The following is a 12,159-nucleotide window of genomic DNA, read 5'->3' on the forward strand; positions in this document are numbered from 1 at the left end:
TGCTGGAACTGTGGGGGAGAGGCCCCCCAGTCATGGCCCCCTTCTTCTTTGACAAAAGAAACATACAAGTTTGACCCCCCCTCCCCCAAAGAAACAACCTGTACCTGCCAATAGTGTGGGGGCAGAGTGAGGGCAGCGGCTTCAGCAGATGTTACTGAGCATGCTCAGTACAAGCCAAGCAACAAATGTTGGGGGAGGGGGAGCATGTGATCCCGCATGGCCCCTCCCCCCCCGTGCATTGCCTCTGGCCCCATTTCTACAAAGGATTGTCATTTGCTAAAGTTAAGTTCAGTCTCTTAGAAGCGTCTTCTACTTTTGTTATATTTGTAACCAATTCTGTTTCTACTGTCTTCACTCAGTATCATGTAAATCTCTGTTCTTTATTAATAAACCTTACTCATGGTTTTCCTATAAGCTGATCTCAGTGCAGTATATTAAAACTAAAGTGTGCACCCTCAGCTGAGCCAAGCAGGCTGGCATATGCTCTGCCTCTGGAGACAGAAGAGGTGGTAACTTCTGTGAGTGTCCAGTGCCAGGGCTGGGTACTGCAGGGGAGCGCTCTTCAAGGGGGCCATGGGTACCCGCATGGCCCCACAGTATGCCAACATTTTTATGGCTGACTTAGAACAACGCTTCCTCAGCTCTCGTCTCCTAATGCCCCTACTCTACTTGCGCTACATTGATGACATCTTCATCATCTGGACCCATGGAAAAGAAGCCCTTGAGGAATTCCACCATGATTTCAACAATTTCCATCCCACCATCAACCTCAGCCTGGACCACTCCACACAAGAGATCCACTTCCTGGACACTACGGTGCTAATAAGCGATGGTCACATAAACACCACCCTATATCGGAAACATACTGACCGCTATTCCTACCTACATGCCTCTAGCTTTCATCCAGATCATACCACACAATCCATTGTCTACAGCCAAGCTCTACGATATAACCGCATTTGCTCCAACCCCTCAGACAGAGACAACACCTACAAGATCTCTATCATGCATTTCTACAACTACAATACCCACCTGCTGATGTGAAGAAACAGATTGACAGAGCCAGAAGAGTACCCAGAAGTCACCTACTTCAGGACAGGCCCAACAAAGAAAATAACAGAACGCCACTATCCATCACCTTCAGCCCCCAACTAAAACCTCTCCAACGCATCATCAAGGATCTACAACCTATCCTGAAGGACGACCCATCACACTCACAGATCTTGGGAGGACAGGCCAGTCCTTGCTTACAGACAGCCCCCCAATCTGAAGCAAATACTCACCAGCAACCACACACCACACAACAGAACCATCCCACCCAGGAACCTATTCCTTGCACAAAGCCCCTTGCCAACTCTGTCCACATATCATTCAGGGGACACCATCATAAGGGCCTAATCACATCAGCCACACTATCAGAGGTTCGTTCACCGCGCATCTACCAATGTGATTAGATGCCATCATGTGCCGCACTGCCCCTCTGCCATGTACATTGGTCAAACTGGACAGTCTCTACGTAAAAGAATGAATGGACACAATCAGACGTCAAGAATTATAACATTCAAAAACCAGTTGGAGAACACTTCAAATCTCTCTGGTCACTTGCTAACAGACCTAAGAGTGGCTATCCTTCAACCAAAAAAGCTTCAAAAACAGACTCCAACGAGAGACTGCTGAATTGCAATTAATTTGCAAACTGGATACAATTAATTTAGGCTTGAATAGAGACTGGGAATGGACGAGTCATTACACAAAGTAAAACTATTTCCCCATGTATTTCTCCCCCCCACCCCACCACACCCCCCACTTGTCCTCAGATATTCTTGTTAACTGCGGAAATAGCCTATCTTGCTTGTCACCATGAAAGGGTTTTCCTCCTTTCCCCCCGCTGCTGGTGATGGCTTATCTTAAGTGATCACTCTCCTTACAGTGTGTCTGATAAACCAATTGTTTCATGTTCTCTGTGTGTGTATACCAATCTCCCCTCTGTTTTTTCCACCAAATGCATCCGATGACAGTGAGCTGTAGCTCACGAAAGCTTATGCTCTAATAAATTTGTTAGTCTCTAAGGTGCCACAAGTACTCCTTTTCTTTTTATTATTAGACCAGACACAGATACATGAAGAAGGTAATCAAGCAGTGCTTTGTTGGGGAAATTCAAAGGGGCTCACAAGTGCCTGAGTGCACCATGATGCACTCTTTTGCAGGTCCTCCTGCTAGAATGCATTCTAGGGTGTTCAGCAACCCTATTCAGGAACCCCAGGCCTCTGTCCTGTCAGGAAACAGGCTGACAGGGAGACATCTCCTGGGTTGGGACAGAGCAAAGTGTCTTGCGTCAGAGTGATCATCTGTGAACAACCTTCGAGCCTGATGGAATTGCCCAACTCCATTGGTAGTAGGGTGGAGCCAGAATTGATCTGTTAGAGCCACCTGAACCCTTACCATACCTTTCCTCTAAGAGATATTGGTGGGGAAAGGCATGTGGAGCTTCCATCCTCTGACAAGCTGATACTTACCTATGCAAGAAGCTGATGAGATCCACCTTCGTGTTGCCCCCCCCCCCGCCAAGCAGTAGACTCACCACGGTTGTGTTTCCAGAGACCACTCATGGTAGGGTCTATTAGCAACTGACTGTCTGTGGCTGTTCTCAGTCCCTTGGTCCAAGTGGTGACTCGGAATACCTTATTGGGTAGGGCCCTATTAAATTCACAGCCGATTTTGGTCAATTTTTACGGTCATAGGATTTTAAATATTGTAGATTTCATGATTTCAGAAATTTAAATCTGAAATTTCATTGTGTTGTAACTGTAGGGCTCCTGACCCAACTCTGAAGGCAGGAGTGAAGAAGTAAGCGTGGCATGGTATGGTATTGCCACCTTTACTTCTGCGCTGCTGTTGGCGGGGCGCTGCCTTCAAAGCTGGACACCTGGCCAGCAGCCGCTGCTCTCCAGTCGCCCAGCTCTGAAGGCAGCACAGAAGTAAGGGTGGCAATACTGCAAACCCCAACAATAACCTTGCAATCCCCAATCAAATCCATGTTGAGGATTGTTCTTGCCTGCCACCCGGGCAAAGAGGCCCCAAGGCCATCTGGATGTGATAGGAGAGTCTCTGTGTGGCTTGTTTAAAATGGGATCTCAGGGTCCAATGAGGTGGTTTCTGTGCAGACTTGCCATGGGTACCATGACCTCCTGTCGAGGCACAATGATTCTAAAATTGTGTCTACCCATAACAATTCTGGCTTGACAAATCTCTACCAAGCTCATGATACTTGGAGCAGACCTGGAGTAGGAAACCTCTGAGCTCAGCCATGACTGCCGGGTCTTTTGCTTATTTCAGAGGGCTGCTGGGCAGCAAGCTGGAACTAGGGTAGCTTATTGTGACCCCTGCTGATTTCAGCAACCCTACTGGTGAAACAGTGTTGATTCACGGATGACAGTTCCAGAAAGGAGAACATATGCACCCTGCTGGGAAGGTAGACAACTACAGCAGAGTTTTCCCATGAACACAGAATTAGTAGTGCTGGTGCCCTCTTACAGATCTCAGATATAATCTGTAATTGAGGTATGTCCATATATGGAAATAGGCTGAGATTTTCAAAGACGTATAAGAGGAATTAGGTACCCAAATCCCTTAGGTGCCTCTGTAAATCCCAGCATAAGCATTGGCAAAGTCCAGAATGCATGGCTAGTAGCCTTCTTCTAGAAGGAGTTTGATAATTTCTTGCATGAGCTTTCCTTTGGACCACTACTTCTAATTGGCTAGACAATGATAAAGGTCCTTGAGATCCAGGATATGCCTGAGCCCTCCTGGTCCTTTTTAGGTATCAGGAATTTGGAATTCCCTCTTTTTCCCAGTGGAATGGACTTGATGGCTTTTTTTTTGTCTTGCCTGCAGTATCTTTTTCTGATAAAAAGGTACCCAAGAACAGTAGGACTTTTTCTTTTAGAGCCAAGAATTTGTATTTTTTAAATATTGTACATGGTTTGAGAAATTATATTTTGCTAGGATAAGTGATTTTCACACTGATCACTTGGTTTAAGTGCTTTACTTCAAATTATGTAGCATGTTGTTGATATACAGATTAATTATATGAATGAGGATAATAAAAGCTTCTGTTATTCTCTGGCATACTCTACCTATATAGTGTCAGGAGTGAGAAAAAAAGAAAGTGAGATATATTGCCACTTTCTACAGCTAATTTTTTACCTGTTTGCCCAAATGGGTGGAATAGAACAATGTACTGGAGCCTTGTAACAAAGGCAGCTTGGCCCCAAGCGGAATATCCAGGAGCCGATTAGGTGCTAAAGCTGGTAATCGTTTTCTGTGGCTAACCTAGAAAAAGAATACATTCATGGGATTTCAGTCTGACATTTGAATAGTCCACTTGCATTGCAGTTCTCATAAACTACCCTGCTGGTTTAATAAGCCAAACATTAATTTCTAGAAGAAAACAAAGGACACAGTGTTCTGAGAGTGAGATATTTAAAGCTGGTCTCTGATTCTGAGACTAGAATTTACAGGTGCTGTTGAGGTAATTCAGACATCTCTGTACCTGACTGTACTCACAGACCAGGTACTGAAATGTCTAAGGGCCTGATACGAAGCTCCCTGATGTCTGTGGAAAGAAGGAACTTGCAGCTGGGGGTGAAAGCCAGATACTTCACTCCATAACTTCCTGGCCTCCCACTGGGACCAAACCCTCCACCTCTTCCTCGCCTCCACCTGCTCAAACTCGACCTACCACTGTGTCTGTTCCCCCCAGGCTGGGACCCCTACCCCTTAATTACAACCTCCCCTGGCTTCACCCAAGCCTGCTCCCACCTCCCCCTTCCTCACCCCACTGATCACACTTCCCTCAGCCCCACCCCCTGCTTCCACCTCCCTCGGTCTTACCCCCCACAGTTCCCACCTCCCCCTTCCTCACCCCACCATGCTTCCGCCTCTCCCGGCCTCATCTCCCCTGGTCCCAACTTCCCCTGGCCTCACTCCCAAACCGCTCTCACCTCTCCCACCTTCAGCCCCCGCCTCTCCCTCCTTCACCCCCGCCTGCTCCCACCTGATCCCTTCTTTACCCTCCCTGCTCCCACCTCCCCCTTCCTCACCTCACCCTGCTCCAGCTGACACCAAGGAAACCTCGTCCCCCCCACTTTAACTCCCCAAAGCCTCACACCTCCCCTGCTTACCTCGTCTACCTCCTCTGTCCCCAACAGCTCATCTGCAGTCCGGGAGTGGGGCATAGAGGTAGTGCTCCTATGGCCGTCTTCAACACCTCCTGTCTGGGACCCGTCATGTTCTCTTCAATAACTCCAGCTCCCGGGCAAGATCTGGCCCTAACTGCCACCACTGTGCTGCGATTCTAGAACTGCTGAGCTTGTTGCCCTGGGAGTGTGTCTCTTCACAATGGTCTTCCCGCCAGCCAACTATGTGGCTAGTCGTCATTTTAGGGGGCAGCTGTTGTAGATCCTAACCAGTCTTCCTAATTCATACACCTCCCTTCCTGGCACAGAGGATTGGCCAAGGCTCCCTGCAGAGACCCTCATCATGCTCTTTGAGACATGGATCTTGCTCCTGTTGATTTCTATAGCAAAACTTCCATGACTTTGATGTGAGCAGGATCAGGCCTTACCTGACTGCAGGGCTTGTTCTTGAGTTCCCCTTTGCAACACACAGCCCCTGCAGGCCTGGGAAGCAAGCTGTCTGGACCTGCAGCCTGGGACTATGTTTTCTTAGCAGTTCCTCTGGGCACTGGGAGGAAGGGTGCTCCCACCCTCTGGCCTTCTACCTTACTACCTTCTAGCTCAGCTTTGAAGTTAGGGTTTTAATGGTACAAACATTAAGCATGCTGAGTGTAAATGGCTCGGCTATAAACTGGTGTCTTTCATTATCGCCAAACATTAAGGAGCTCAATACGGTGAAGGATGAACTTTTACTTCCCCGGTTCCTGTGGCATTACAAGCTTCACAGTGGCTCGGGGTGTTTTCCTTGGCTCTCACTGCCTTACAGAGTTCCTAATTTCCCAGGGTCCTCTGAGCCCCTGAGCTGGAAACTCCACAGTTTAGTATGAGCTGAGCCAGGGAGGCAGGGGCCCAGGCGGGGAGGAGTCTCAAAGCTGGGGAGCTGGTGGCACATTCAATTTTGTTCACATAGGGACGAGGGGCAAATTCCAAACTATCTTGAGAAAATGCCTGCTCTGCATTCCTTGGTCATCGCCACATGTGTACACTAGAGCCTTGGGATTTTCAGAGGATGTTGGCATACACAGAGTGGTACCCAGACAATGCTGTAACCATGGGATAGGTAGGCATAGCCCTCCCCTACACACTATGGGACTGCAGAACGTCTACATAACATAAGATATAAGAATAGCCACACTGGATCAGACCAAAGGTCCATCTCGCCCAGTATCATGTATCCAACAGTGGCCAATGCCAGGTGCCTCAGAGGGAATGAACAGAGCAGGTAATCATCAAGTGATCCTTCCCATCGCCCATTCCAGTTTCTGGCAAACAGAGCCTAGGGACACCATCCCTGTCCACCCTGGCTAATAGCCATTGATGGACCTCTCCTCCATGAATGTATCTAGTTCTTTTTGAACCCTGTTAAAGTCTTTGCCTTCACAAATCCTCTGTCAAAGAGGTTGACCTGAGTGTGTGAAGAAATACTTCCTTTTGTTTGTTTTTAACCTGCTGCCTATTAATGTCATTTTGGTGACCCCTAGTTCTTGTGTTATGAGGAGTTAAATAACACCTTCCTTATTACTTTCCTCACACCAGTCCTGATTTTATAGACCTCTATCCTACCCGTAGTCACTGTTTTCCAAGCTGAAAAGTCCCAATCTATTAATCTCTCTCATATGGAAGCTGTTTACACCCTTAATAATTTTTGTTGCCCTTTTCTAAACCTTTTCCAATTCAAATAAATCGTTTTTGAGATGGGGTGACCACATCCTGTACGCAATATTCAAGATGTGGGCATACTATGGATTTACATAGAGGCAACATGATATTTTTCTGTCTTATTATCCCCTTTCTTAATGATTTCCAACATTCTGTTTGCTTTTTTGACTGCACTGCACACTGGTGGATATTTTCAGAGAACTATCCACAATGACTCCAAGATCTTTCTTGAATGGTAACAGCTAATTTAGACCCCCATCATTTTAGATGTATAGTTGGGATTATGTTTTCCACTGTGCATTACTTTCCATTATCAAACTTTGAATTTTCATCTGCCATTTTGTGGCCCAGTCAATCGTTTTCTGAGAACGCTTTGTAGCTCTTCACAGTCTGCTTTAGATTTAACTATCTTGAGTAGTTTGTATCATCTGCAAATTTTGCACCTCACTGTTTACCCTTTTTCCAGATCATTTATAAATATGTTGACTAGGACTGGTCCCAGTACAGATCCCTGGAGGACACACTATTTACCTCTCTGCATTTTGAAAATGACCATTTATTCCTACCCTTTGTTCCTATCTTTTAACCAGTTACTGATCCATGAGAGGACCTTCCCTCTTATCCCATTACTGCTTACTTTGCTAAGAGCCTTTGGTGAGGGACTTTGTCAAAGGCTTTCTGAAATCTAAGTACACTATATCCACTGGATCTTCTTGTCAAATGCTTGTTGACCCCCTCAACGAATTCTAGTAGATTGGTGAGGCATGATTTCCCTTACGAAAAACATGTTGACTCTTCCCCAACAAATTATGTTCATCATTACTCATCATCATCACATCATGACAATTTTGTTCTTTACTATAGTTTCAACAGTTTTCCCAGTACTGAAGTCAGGCTTACTGGCTTATAATTGCCACTGGATCACCTCTGGAGGCCCTTTTTTAAAAATTGGTGTCACATTAGCTACCCTCCTGTCATTTTGGTACAGAAGCTGATTTAAATTATAGGCTACAAACCCACAGTTAGTAGTCTGTAATTTACATTTGAGTTCCTTCAGAGGTCTTTGGTGAATACCATCTGGTCCTGACTTATTACTGTTTCATTATCAATTTGTTCCAAAACCTCCTTTGACACCTCAATCTGGGACAGTTCCTCAGATATATCACCTAAAAAGAATGGCTCAGGTTTAGGAATCTCCCCATCCTCGTCCTTGAAGACGATGCAAAGAATTCATTTAGTTTCTCCGCAATGGCCTTATTGTGTTTGAGTGCTCCTTTAGTGTCTCGATCGTCCAGTGGCCCCACTGGTTGTTTAGCAGGCTTCCTGCTTCTGATGTACTTAATTTTTTTTTGGTATTACTTTGAGTCTTTGGCTAGCTGTTCTTCAAATTCTTTTTTGGCTTCCTAATATATTTTTACACTTCACTTGCCAGAGTTTTCTCCCTTTCTATTTTCCTCACTAGGATTTAACTTCCACTTTTTAAAGGATTCCTTTTTGCCTCTCACTGCTTCTTTTACTTGTTGTTTAGCCACAGTGGCACTTTTTTGGTTCTCTTACTATGTTTTTACTTTGGAGTGACATTAAGTCAAGTCGATATTATGGTGTCTTAAAAGTTTCCATGCAGCTTGCAGGGATTTCACTTTGGTGCTGTCTATTTTTAATTTCTGTTTCACTAACCTCCTCCTTTTTGTGTAGTTCCCCTTTCTGAAATTAAATGCTACTGTGATGGGCTGCCTGTGGTGTTTTCCATGCCCACTGGGATGTTAAATGTAATATATTATGGTCACTTTATTACCAAGCGGTCCAGCTATAGTCACCTCTTGGAACAGATCTTGTGCTCCACTTAGGACTAAATCAAGAATTGCCTTTCCTTTTGTGGTTCCAGGACTAGCCTCTCCAAGAAGCAGTCATTTAAGGTGTCAAGAAACTTTATCTCGCATCCCGTTCTGAAGTGACATGTACCCAGTCAATATGGGAATAGTTGAAATCCGCATTAATATTGAGTTTTATTTTTATAGCCTCTCTAATCTCCCTGAGCATTTCACAGTCACTATCACGTGTTGGGTGGACAGGACAAACAGCATATGCTCTAGTAAAGGCATTGTCCCCAGGTACCTCAAAGAGAGGGAGGAAAGACGTAGAGGCCATAATGCTTCACTTTCTCACTGGCTCATTCCCCTCTCCTTGTTAGGACTGTGTGGAGGAGATGTGCCACATTTCTAGTTCTGTGCAAACTGTGATGCAGTAACTCCCCTAATAATTCTTGTGGCGCATCAGATTCTACTCATGTGTCACTACTCCCAAGAGATCACTCCTTATTCCTCTCTCATCTGCTAAACTGGCGATGAGTTGTCTTTGTGGGACTAGGGCCAACAGGTGGTTGCTCTCTGCTGCTAGTTCCATTTGGGCTCCCTGGGATGTCACGTCCCCTCCCCATCTGGCTCACTTTGCAAGTCCATGTTCTCTGTTTGAGCCCAATGGCACTCCACTAGGGATAACAGTGTGGGGGAGCATACAGCATACTGGGAATATCTGTGTAGAGATGGTTCAATCGGGGTTCATCCCTCTCCAGGGCGGGAGGGAACCACACCACTTCCCTTAGTCCTTGCATGGACCCTTGGGGAATCCGTCGGCCACAGAAGTCCTGGCTCAAGCCGTCTGGCAGGGGGCTGAGCACACACAGGTAATAATTAACAGATAACTAGCCCTGGCCCTGAGTCAGGGCAGGGCAGTAAAGAGTCCAAGGGCTTGGCTCCAATCACACTTTATAGCGCTCTAACTTGCTGGCTCAGGGGTGTGAAAAATCACCCCCCTGAGTACAGCAAGTCAGAGGGCTTTAAAGTGCCAGTGTAAACAGGTTCCGAATGCTGGGAGCCGCACTCCCGGCGCTCGGAGCTAATCACCTCGTGGAGGTGGATTACCAGGAGCGCTGAGATAGCTCTCTCCCAGCGCTTGCACGTGACCACACTCGCACTTCAAAGTGCTGCCACGGGAGCACTCCCGCAACAGCGCTTTGAAGTTTCCAGAGTAGCCATGCCCCAAGGCTCAGGCCCTCAGGCAGGGGTTGAGCAAAACAGGTAAATAGCAGGCTCCAAGTGGCCTGGGAGAGGGGGAGACTGCCACCCACGCATTGGGTGGCAGGGGGGACACAGGCCCTCACACTCCACTGTGAACCAGCCTGGGGCCCTAGCAGCGGCCAAAGGCTCGCTGCTGTGTCAGTGGGGCTCCTGGCTGCAACACACTGATGTGGGTTCCGGCTGTGTTGCAGCCAGACTCAGGTCGGCTGACCCCAGGCTACTTCCCAACTCCCCCACCTGAGTCAAGGTGGGTTCCTCAGTGGGGTTGATCATCACTGGAGCCTCGGGGTAGCTGGCAAGGGGTAGGCTCGGCAACTCTCCCACATGCTGGTCCCTCTCGAGTGTCAGCCAGTCTCCAGGTCCGCCGCTGGTTGCTGGAGTCTCCTTGGTGGGAGCTGGGCCAGACGTGTCTGGCCTCTCCAGCAGCTGCCTCTTGAGTGAGCTCTGGGGTTGAGCTCTTATACTTCCTGTCCGGCCTCTGACCCTCTGGGGGGCAGGCTTGGAGTGCTCTGGATCCGCCCACTCTGGTGTCTGGCGGAGCTCATCCCTCTACAGGGCTCCGGGGAACCACATCGCCTCCCTACAATCTGGTTTTCCATTTTGGGGTCTATAATACTCTACTCTGCTGCAGACACCTTACTCTCATCTTGTGTAGGGCAAATGCCCTCCCAGTGCCCATGTTGGTGGTCCTTAGGGCGTCACTGTAGCTGTATCTGCTCTGCTTTGAGGCAGCACAATGGGGTGAGTAGCCTGACGCTTAGGGAGTACGCCCTTGCCTCCTGTGAACTGATGATGAGGCTACTTTTCCTGCGCTCCTCCCCCCGGCTGTGTCAGTGGGTGGGTGTGCTCTGAGTGCATGGCGTGAGCTGCAGGGGCTCACCAAGAATGGAACCCGCTGTGGAAGTGCCTGCCCCTGCCCATGCTGGGGGTCCCAAGCTGTCCAGGATGAACGAGTTGTGGCAGGCCCTGGAGTGTCTGGCCCAGCCTTGACATGCTTGGACATTGCAGACACATCACACTGATGAAGCAGAATTGCTCCCCGTTCCTGAATGCTGTGTTTTGCCCCGGGAGCCCTCAGCAGAAGGTCTGTCCTGCCCACAGCACCCAGCCCTGAGGAAACGCCTTGTGGCTCTTCTCTTGGTGGGCCTCAGAACTGCTGGAGGCAGCCAGTGGTGAAATCTTGATTGTGTTCCCAATGGTCCTTTGAAAGGTACCTGGTGAGAACACTCAGGGCCACAGTGACCCTGATAGGCACTGCAAAAACACTCCATGTTGCCTTCCCCAGGTCACCTCTCAGCTCCTCACAGATACATGATGGCTTCTGGGGGAACAGCTTGCAGTGGGGGGTGACCTGGCCTCAGGTAGGACAAGAAGGTTCTCTAGGGCTTGTACACATTTTGTGACAGGGCATGGCTGCCTCCTGGGCCTCTGAGCCAGGGCCTGTCTGTTCTTTCTCCTCCTGCCCCTCAACTGCCTCTGCACCTAGAGCAGAAACATGGCTGGCTGTGATGCTGTAGATGGTACAAACCCAAGAAACACCCTCCCTTGGCTCCCCCTGTCCTTCCTTCCCTTGCTGCAATTACTCCCTGATCTCTCTACTACTGCACCCCGTCCCCCTGGCGTGGGACACTTTGTTCCCCGCCCGCTCAGTCTGCTAGGGCCCTCCCTCCCCCTGACTCAGGACCATCCAATTCAAGGCAGATAGTTGTCTTGGAAGCTGATCAGAACAGCCAAATCTAGAAGTTAATACCCAAGACCCAGTGCATGCTACTGCAAGCTGGACCTCAATTCAGCGTCAAGATCCCTGTTCAGCCACTGGGCCCCAGGTCAAGTGTTCTGGTAGACTTTTGTGTCCAGCTATTGACACAGGTGTTCCCTGATAGCCCCTTCCATCCGTCTTCCTCACTGACCACCTGGGCATGCATAAGCAGTTGGACACAATGATGATACTGGGGTCATTCAGCTCTGACTTAACTGTTGCACTTTCTGAAGCCCTTATATTCCTAGACCACAGCTGTAATGGAGACCAAAGATTTTTTTCTTCTCCACAGTCAGATCTGCAAAGTCCAGGCCATTGGAATTGTTCTGTTCAGAGGGCAGCGTGGGGAAACCAGACCTCTACTTGGCTACAGAGCTGATATCTTTCACTGTGAAGCTTTCGTTGTGGATTTAATCCTAGGAATTGG

Source organism: Dermochelys coriacea, chromosome 9 (assembly GCF_009764565.3).
Source record: "Dermochelys coriacea isolate rDerCor1 chromosome 9, rDerCor1.pri.v4, whole genome shotgun sequence".
Lineage (NCBI taxonomy): Eukaryota > Metazoa > Chordata > Testudines > Dermochelyidae > Dermochelys > Dermochelys coriacea.